Source organism: Patella vulgata, chromosome 5 (assembly GCF_932274485.2).
Source record: "Patella vulgata chromosome 5, xgPatVulg1.2, whole genome shotgun sequence".
Lineage (NCBI taxonomy): Eukaryota > Metazoa > Mollusca > Gastropoda > Patellidae > Patella > Patella vulgata.
Window position 1 is genome coordinate 76,060,337 of NC_065883.2, and position 9,480 is coordinate 76,069,816.

Consider the following 9,480-nt stretch of genomic DNA (forward strand, 5'->3'; position numbering starts at 1 on the left):
GTTCACGCTGGAACTTTTCCGGCGTGGTTCCCCCTTGTCAGAGATGCAGGACGGAGGACCTGACAAGGACAGCTGTCTAGTCGCCAGGGGACGAAAAACCCAGGTCCCGTGTACACATTGGCGTGGACGTAAAAGATCCCTTGACAGTTGGAATTCAATATAAGAGTAGGTCGTAGTGCCGCTGTCCGGGCAACATTTCCCTCATAGCACACTGTATCCCGTCTTCATTAGCCCAATTCGGAGCAGAACAGTAGGACGTTTGCAACTGCCAGGGGTTCTTTTACGTAAACGCCAATGTGTACACGATACCTCGGATTTTAGTCCCATCCGAACAACTATTCGCTGTTCCCTGACAGGCCCGCCGTCCTGCACCTCTGATAAGCGGGGACCACGCCGGAAAATCCAGATGAACTTTCTCGGCCAACGCAAGGCTCGAACACGGGACCTCCAGGTTAGACAGCCAACTTCCTACTCACTGAGTCACCGCAGCTCCCTCTCGATATTAAACAGGCCCCTAGTTCACAAAGCATTCTCAGACTTAAAGAAGCTAAATCGCTAATATTTGGGACCTAGAAATTGACAAAAATGGGTCGCAACGCATATAATAATGTTATCTGGTTGTATATAAACTGATTTAAATTCAATTGTTTCCGTTTTGACTCTAATTTCAAATCAGTTATGTCCAGCGAAATACTGCCTGTGTCTCAACCCTATAGCAATTCCTAGCGTCTGGTTATTCCAGTCTATTGAGCAGACTCTCCAGTTGAATATGTCTAGCCTCGTACTTTCTGGTCACTTGTTGCAAATGACGCTAAAACGCACTATGGTACACGATTCCTGTACCAATAGTAAAATGTTTATTTTGTCTTAAATATTGGATATCAGAAGCCTGCTCATTCCTGGTAAGATCACAACATCAATGTTGATTTGAATTGACAAATAATTCGTATTTTCAACGTGTAAGACTTTGGATGATATTGAGTTAGAGACTTAGCTACTTTAAGTTAAGAATTTACTCAAAATTTTAACGCAAATATAGCCTTTTATAAAACTTTTGTTATTTTAATGTATCAAATACATCAATAAGAAACTATGTGCAAAGTTTTGTGTTTCTTCATCAAAGATATTTCTCATAAACAGTGCATGGAAGTTGAGTAAATTCTTTCACTTACAATTTGATTAAAACACAGATCCTATTTTGTTTCGTTTTTTATAGTTCAAAATTTCGTTTTACTAGTCTTTACTACACTAGGACCTGGAAACGTTGTTATATAAGCCGCGTTCTAGTTAATGTTAGGGATTAGCCAATGAAGCCGTCTGTTACGGCGTGTTTTGTGCACGGAACTGTGGGTAAACCACTAGAAACGTCAACGCTGATTAAGTAATCAGTGCCTGACGTCATAGGGTCAAAAGTCGCACATACGACCCCTGATGCGACCTTCCAGTACAACCGGTCAGATCTTCATGTAGTGTAGGCCATCGAAAGTATGAAAAATCGAAACGAAATATAGATCTGTCTCAGAACCCTGTGTGAACTCCTAAACGTTCCATATTTAAGATACAAAGTACGAGTATGACCCGGCCGATCTTGTGTCGTGGATGCCAAAAAGATAGTTTCACACTATCATAGTCAGCTAGTCAGGGAGGCGACCATACTCCTCGCGGTGCTTTGTTTGATTAGACCCAATCCAACTCAACACTGCTGTAATAAAAGCAAATTTCTGTTCCAAATTATAACTGGTCAATAGTCCGATTAACAACCAATACATAACTGCATAACAATATCATTCGGGTTTAAACATAGCTCTAAATATGTTTTCATAACGTTACGTCATGACTCACACTTACAGAAAAACTAATTGCGTGACAAACAAGGCTATCAAAACGGCTACAATGTAAACAATACTGTTTGGAGACGAACAGTACTTTCGCCGTTTGTAATATCTTAAATCATTGTCCAAAGTATTAAGGAAGACCCCCAGATTAAACGAACGGTTGTCACGTTGGAAAGATTTGATTGAACGGGAAGAATAGACACACTCCCTCAAAAGCTCAAGTATCAGAAGTCAATCCAGCAATGGCCAGAGGTGGATTTCTTGAATATGGGGGACGACTAGCTTCACTTTCATGGACTTCGATATTGTGATTTGATTTCCTGTTTTTAAATAATACCGCCCTGGAACCATATAGTTTCACATACTACAGCCCTGGAACCATATAGTTTCACATACTACCGCCCTGGGACCATATAGTTTTACATACTACAGCCCTGGAACCATATAGTTTTACATACTACAGCCCTGGAACCATATAGTTTCACATACTACCGCCCTGGGACCATATAGTTTTACATACTACAGCCCTGGAACCATATAGTTTTACATACTACAGCCCTGGGACCATATAGTTTCACATACTACCGCCCTGGGACCATATAGTTTTACATACTACAGCCCTGGGACCATATAGTTTCACATACTACCGCCCTGGGACCATATAGTTTTACATACTACAGCCCTGGAACCATATAGTTTCACATACTACAGCCCTGGAACCATATAGTTTTACACACTACAGCCCTGGAACCATATAGTTTCACATACTACAGCCCTGGAACCATATAGTTTCACATACTACAGCCCTGGAACCATATAGTTTTACATACTACAGCCCTGGGACCATATAGTTTTACACACTACAGCCCTGGAACCATATAGTTTTACACACTACAGCCCTGGAACCATATAGTTTTACACACTACAGCCCTGGAACCATATAGTTTTACATACTACAGCCCTGGGACCATATAGTTTTACACACTACAGCCCTGGAACCATATAGTTTCACATACTACCGCCCTGGAACCATATATTTTTACATACTACAGCCCTGGGACCATATAGTTTCACATACTACAGCACTTGAACCATATAGGCTTAAAGCTAACTTTATATCACACATAGAAAAAGCAGTGCAAGTTAATTAAATAAAATTAAATGAAACGAGCCCGTATCTACAGGGGGCGCGTGAAATGTTCGCCCCCCCCCCCGCTCAGAAATTGCTAACAATCATTAAAGTATACACAGTTCCTTATATTAACCTAAAAAAAAACTACGCTTCCCTAAGCAGGAGGAGGTATAATTCAGGCGACTATGCGCATATTAATCCCACGGTATCTCATTACTTTATAAACCATTTTTTTTTTTGTACTAATCTAAAATAGTTTTAAATAAATTTAAAAAATCACGATTTTTTTTTTGTTTGAATACTTATTTTAAAATGCTTATTAGACGCCTAGGTTACTACATAGCATGATGATTACAACAGTCTGTTAGAATGACCTTTCCGAAAATTTCCTAAAAATGTTCGCCCCCCTACCGAAAGGTAATGCCCCCCCCCCCGCTTAATGGTGTCTAGATACGGGCCCGAAATGAAATGGGATTTAATGTCCTACTATTCGGTTCCGACTGGGCTAATAAACACGGACATACACCACACAGTGTGCTATGAGGGACATTTTGCACTGCCAAGGGATCTTTTACATGCACTCCAATGTGTACACGAGGCCTCGGTATTTCCGTCCCATCCTTGTCGGGCCCTCCGTCCTGAACCACTGACAAGGGGAAAACACGCCGGAAAATCCGATTGCACTTTCTCCTCGGTCAACTCCGCGACCTCCTGGCTAGCGAGCCAGCGTTTTACCCACTTAGCTACCGTGACTCCAACGAGTTAGATTAAACAAATTACCAATCTGGTTAAAACACAGATCCTATTTCGTTTCGTTTTTTATAGTTCAAAATTTCGATTTTACTTGTCTTTACTACACTTGGATCTGGAAGCGTTGTTATTTAACTCGTGTTCTGCTTGAAATGAGGGGTCAGCCAATCAAATGGCCTGCCGAATCGAGCGTTTGACCTTTTGTGCGCGGAACTGTGGGTAGACATTAGCGGCAATAGAAATCAAAACAAAGCAAAAGTAGATAAAAAAAATACATGGCGGTCGCTAATTGGTTAATCGAATGACTGACGTAATCGGGTAAAATGTCGCTTGCTTGGTACCTGACGTCATAGAACGTAAACCCCCACTATAACATGTTAGATCTACATGTAGTGTAGGTCATCGAAAATATAAAAAAACGAAACGAAATATAGATCTATATTTTAATTAGATTGACAAATTACATACTTTAATCAACTCCCTCTAGACCATCGGATGGTTGTGATATTTAATGGTTTGACACACGATCGGTACTTAAAGATACATTATGGGAGATTCGGTAACGAGTTGGCAGTTCTCACTATAATAGTTAAAAACTAGATAATGTAAAGGCAATTTGCTGAAAATTTCATTCAAATTGATCCACTATGAACCGACAATTAAACGATTGAAATTTAGGTCTAGCCTCGATCATAAATACTAAAGTCGGTACGATAAAAACATAGCCTCGATTATCCATTTCATGATTAAATAGCAAATCGGATCATAACCCAATAAATATTGCAGGCTAACGATGGCAAGAGGAATTGATTACGGTCTGGATTTAAGTTAATAAATGTCTAATTAATAATTTAGATAACATTTCAGGCCTAAATAAAGGCGTGCAATAGGCAGATTTAGCTCTTGCATAATGTATGTTTAATAATTTGATATTTAAACGCGGTTAATCGAGACTTTGTTTATTATCGTAACAACGGTAACAATGACAATCGAGACTATGCTATTCTTGTCAAAACCGATAACTTCGCTCAGAATAAAATAAATTGACTGAAAATTTAAAAATATGTCGTTTTAAATGTCTAATTTTAAACTATTATAAAGTTTTAAAGTGTCAGCTTTTACATAATGCACTTTTAAACGACATTGAATTTTACATTCCAGTTGTGTAAATGTCGAACTTGTTCACGGGCTTTTTTATAGACTTGACAGATGGATTTGGATTTAGTGGAGATGTCATGTGATATGACAGAATAGTCGATTTCAAAGCAGTTCGTTAAATGCGCTGATTAACTGTGAACAATTCTTGTGGATGGGATAGTTGAAAAATACACGTGATCACCCGATCGATTATTTCGAATCGCACCAAGAAGTGATATGGCGATTTTTGGTAATCGCTTCGGAAATCGGTGTCGATAAATTCGTTGATTAGGGTAATCGATTTGAATTAGATCAACGTTAAAGATGAAAATTTGATTGAATGAAAATCACATTGACTAAACCAGTAGTCAATAAAAACGCATGTACATTTGACGCTGATTATTCGCCGGGGAGTAGGGACCTCGGGGACTAGATCTATTAGTTAAGGCCAACTCAATATTTCGTCATGGTCGTTGAGATGTAAATATGGTTAGGGCACCTGACTTGCCGCGAGGTTGTAGGTTAGGTTTATGGTAAGCGTTAGAACTAGGTCCAGGGTTAGGGTTAGGGTTGGGATTAGCGTTAGCCCTGTTTACATCTCATGACCTTTGACCGAACTTGGAGTTGGCCATATCAAATAGACCTAACCGATGTAGGGTGGTCATACGCATGCGCTTTAAATCATAACGCACATCTGTCACGTTCTTGGGTGGGCACTTGTGGTATAAGAAATTAATTGGTCGAGAAAGTTAATTATGATCTGCCTAACGGAAGGCCTGCCAATGATAGCTGTCTAGTCGTTTGGATGGGACGGAAAACCGAGGTCCCGTTCACATATTGGTGTGCACGTAAAAGAACCCATGGCAGTTACAATTTGATATAACAGTAGGTCGTAGCGTCTCTGTCCGGGTCAAAATGTCCGCCACGGCAAACTGAATGGCGTATGCCCGTCTTCATTAGCAAATGAAATGAAATGAAATGGGGGTTTAACGTCCTACTGTTCTGCTCCTAAACTGGGCTAATGAAGACGGGCATACGCCATACAGTGTGCTATGGGGGGAATTTTGCCCGGGCAGCGACGCTATGGCCTACTCTTATATCGAATTCCAACTGCCAAGGGATCTTTTACGTGCACGCCAATATGTACACGGGACCTCGGTTTTTCGTCCCATCCGAACGTCTTCATTAGCCCAGTAGGGGCATAAAAGTAGAACATAAACCCCATTTCATTTCATCTCGTACTTGTATTATTTGTAGCGACATTTATTGTCCGTAAATCAAAACCTAAATGTTAGACTTTGTTTTGAATTTGACAGACCTGCATGCATGTTTGTTGTGGTTGACATAAACGTGACACATCAAGCCCTTTACAGTATATACGAAACTTGTCAGGTTAATAAAATAGCGGGTGTACTAAATTCGTGTTTTAGTCAATGTTAGATTACGCTTGGAGATAGTTGTTCAGTCGCCACAAGGTAGGTTAATAATATACTCTTCAAAAAAGGTAGGGGATATTGAAATGCAAATACCTATGCAGGTTGTGATATGATAAATAGTCATGGACACTTGACATGCTTTGAGAGTATGTTCACAGATGAAGAACTTATCGCCCCAACAGAACAACTGAGCTGCACATGCGACACGCAATAGCGCCATATACGTGGGATGGGTTCATTGTCAAATTTGACACTTCAACGAAGGGTTGATGAAAACTGCCGCGTGCTGGTTTATCCTATCCATGTTTGCTTTCATATCGGTTCTCGCATAAGATTTACTGTTTAGCGTATCTTTCCTTTAGCGGTCACGTTTAATTTGATCGAGAGATGTGTTCGTCGACGTCAACGGACAACACGGCAAGAATTGGCTGTGGCACTGCAAGAGGAGTGGGTCAGATTGACCCAAATCGTGATTGGGCGGTTGATTAGGAGCCTGCCACGACGAATTGCTGAATTTCTGAGGATTGGTGGAGCAATTACTCATTAAGACAACAATCATAAACGTCCATTTTCAATTTTGACAGTGTATCTCTTAGCGAGTGAAATGGGGCCGTCAGATACGCCGCCCATATGAACTGTTTATGTTTAAACACAGAAGTGCATTTCCGCAGTTTTGTATTTTTTCTGAATATCCCCTACTTTTTTTTTGAAGAGTGTATATATTATGCAAGAGCTCAATCTGCCTATTGCTGGTCTATCTTTGGGCCTGAAATGTTATCTAAATTATTAATTAGACATTAATTAAATTATCCAGACCATAATCAATTCTCGATGTCATCGCTAGCCTGCGATGTTTATTGGATTAGGTTATTATTTGCTGTTCGACTTCTATTCCTGATTTAATCATAAAATGGATAACCGAGACTATGTTTTTTTTTTATCGTACCGACTTTAGTAATGATGATCGAGGCTAGGCCGAAAATTTAATCGCTAAAATCTCGGTTCAGAGTGGATCAATTTGACCGAGATTTTCAGCAAATTCCCTTTACATTATCTAGTTTTTAACTATTATAGCGAGAACTGCCAACTCGTTATCTAATCTTCCATAATGTATCTGTAAGTTTCTTCAACAATTGTTGCAAACAGCCATAGGCATAGGGGGCCAATTTTAGTCCGTGGGGTTGAGACAATTTGTCGAATATTTTCTTTACCAAACGAATTTTCAGACAAACCAATCATTAACTAAAACTAACTAAAACGAATTTACCACAAAGCTGTGATAGTTGTTTATTTTTAATTAATCACATATTACCCCTAGTTACAGCTTTCATCGAAATAACACTGGTACAGTAAACTGTTCGTAATTATTATTTTGGTTTGGTAATGAAATTTATGAAATGTTCCAGGTTCCAAAAAAGGTTATGACAAATCCACGCCCTTGGACACAGTGCCCTTAGCATCATCTGCAATTTTTTTTGACGTTATATCTTTTATTTTAAATTCGGGATAATGGTGTTATTTTTTTATTGTTTCAGAGATATATTCCATAAATGATGAAGTCCGCTGGTTTTTTGTTAATGCTTGGGGTGGTCCTAATGGTCGTATGTCAACAGGTTAACGCTCAACCGGTGAAAGACAACAAATCCACAAACGATGAGCTAAACCAATTGCAACTCAACTATAATCGTCGACGCATGCGTACACTTGAACTTAAACTTGCTATGTCCAAGAAACATAATGACGATACTGTTCCATTAGGCATTATATTGGAAATGAGTCGGAATCCGTTTTTGGCTCATTTTAGATCCAGGCATAGCCATTGAATTCGACACCTTTCGTCAAATTTTTGAAATAATCAGATGACGTATGTGGATGGACCTATACCACCTGGTGTCATAAACCTTGAACCATCCAGTGCCGGACTTAGATATATAAACTTTAAAAGAAGCTACAATCCATGGCCTCGTAATCGTCAGGGGACACACTGTTTTTGGGGTCCCGTTTCGGCGCGCAGCTTTGTGGGTTACTCAGATTGTAATTTTTTAAGAAGAGGTATCCAAGCTTAAAATAACGTAGAACCTCAATAAATCTAAGTCCGACACTGACCATTAGGGATTAGGCCCCAAGGCAGTTAATTCACGAAAATCTACAATCAATCCAGGTACAGACAGGATCAGATCAGAAGAGATAAAAAAAAGAAGACCGCATTGGTAAACAACTTTATTTTAAAACTAGTTTTAAAAATAAAACTCTTAAAGTTCCAGCGTCAGTCAAAATGAAACACGACGGATAAACAACAACCAACCATGGTCCAGTATTACACAACAATAATCATGGCGGATGAACAACCATCCATGGTCCAGTATTACACAACAATAATCATGGCGGATGAACAACCAACCATGGTCCAGTATTACACAACAACAATCATGGCGGATGAACAACCAACCATGGTTCTGTATTACAAAACAACAATCATGGCGGATGAACAACCAACCATGGTTCTGTATTACAAAACAACAATCATGACGGGTTGACAAGTAGCGTTGGTTCAGTAGTTTAAAAACAACAACAAGCATGGCGGATAAACAGCAATCATGGTGGATAAACAACCAGCCATGGTCCAATATTACTAAACAACAATCATGGCGGATAAACAACCAACTATGGTCCAGTATAACACCACAATCATCATGGCGGATGAACAACCAACCAAGATCCAGCAGTAATCACCAACATTTGACGACCAATAAAATAACGGAACTGTGTTTTAATAAGATCAGGGTTAAAGGGGTGGGGTGGGTGATAGGGGGTGGGTGTAGTATGGTTTCACAGATTTTTTTGTTCTCGGGGGGTATTTTAATATATCAGATTTACCAATAAAAAAAATAGTATTTAATAAGATCAGGGTTAAAGGGGTGGGGTGGGTGATAGGGGGTGGGTGTAGTATGGTTTCACAGATTTTTTTGTTCTCGGGGGGTATTTTAATATATCAGATTTACCAATAAAAAAAATAGTATTTTGAATTTTTTTCCGTTTTAGGTGTTGTGAAAACATTGTTTTACTTTTGTCCCTCCCTGGCAGTTGGAATTCGATATAAAAGATAGTGCAGCTGCCCGGGCAAAATTTCCCTCATAGCACACTGTATGGCGTATGCCGGCTTCATTAGCCCAGTTAGGAGCAGAACAGT

General features: G+C 39.6%; 1 long non-coding RNA gene across 1 annotated transcript; it reads left to right on the top strand.

Moving 5' to 3' along the window:
- The first annotated feature begins 6,191 nt into the window (after positions 1 to 6,191).
- LOC126820406 (uncharacterized) lies at positions 6,192 to 8,807 on the top strand. The gene is made up of 2 exons (XR_007679942.1): positions 6,192 to 6,329; positions 7,826 to 8,807. It is a non-coding gene; the product is annotated as an uncharacterized LOC126820406 (long non-coding RNA).
- Positions 8,808 to 9,480: the final 673 nt, after the last annotated feature.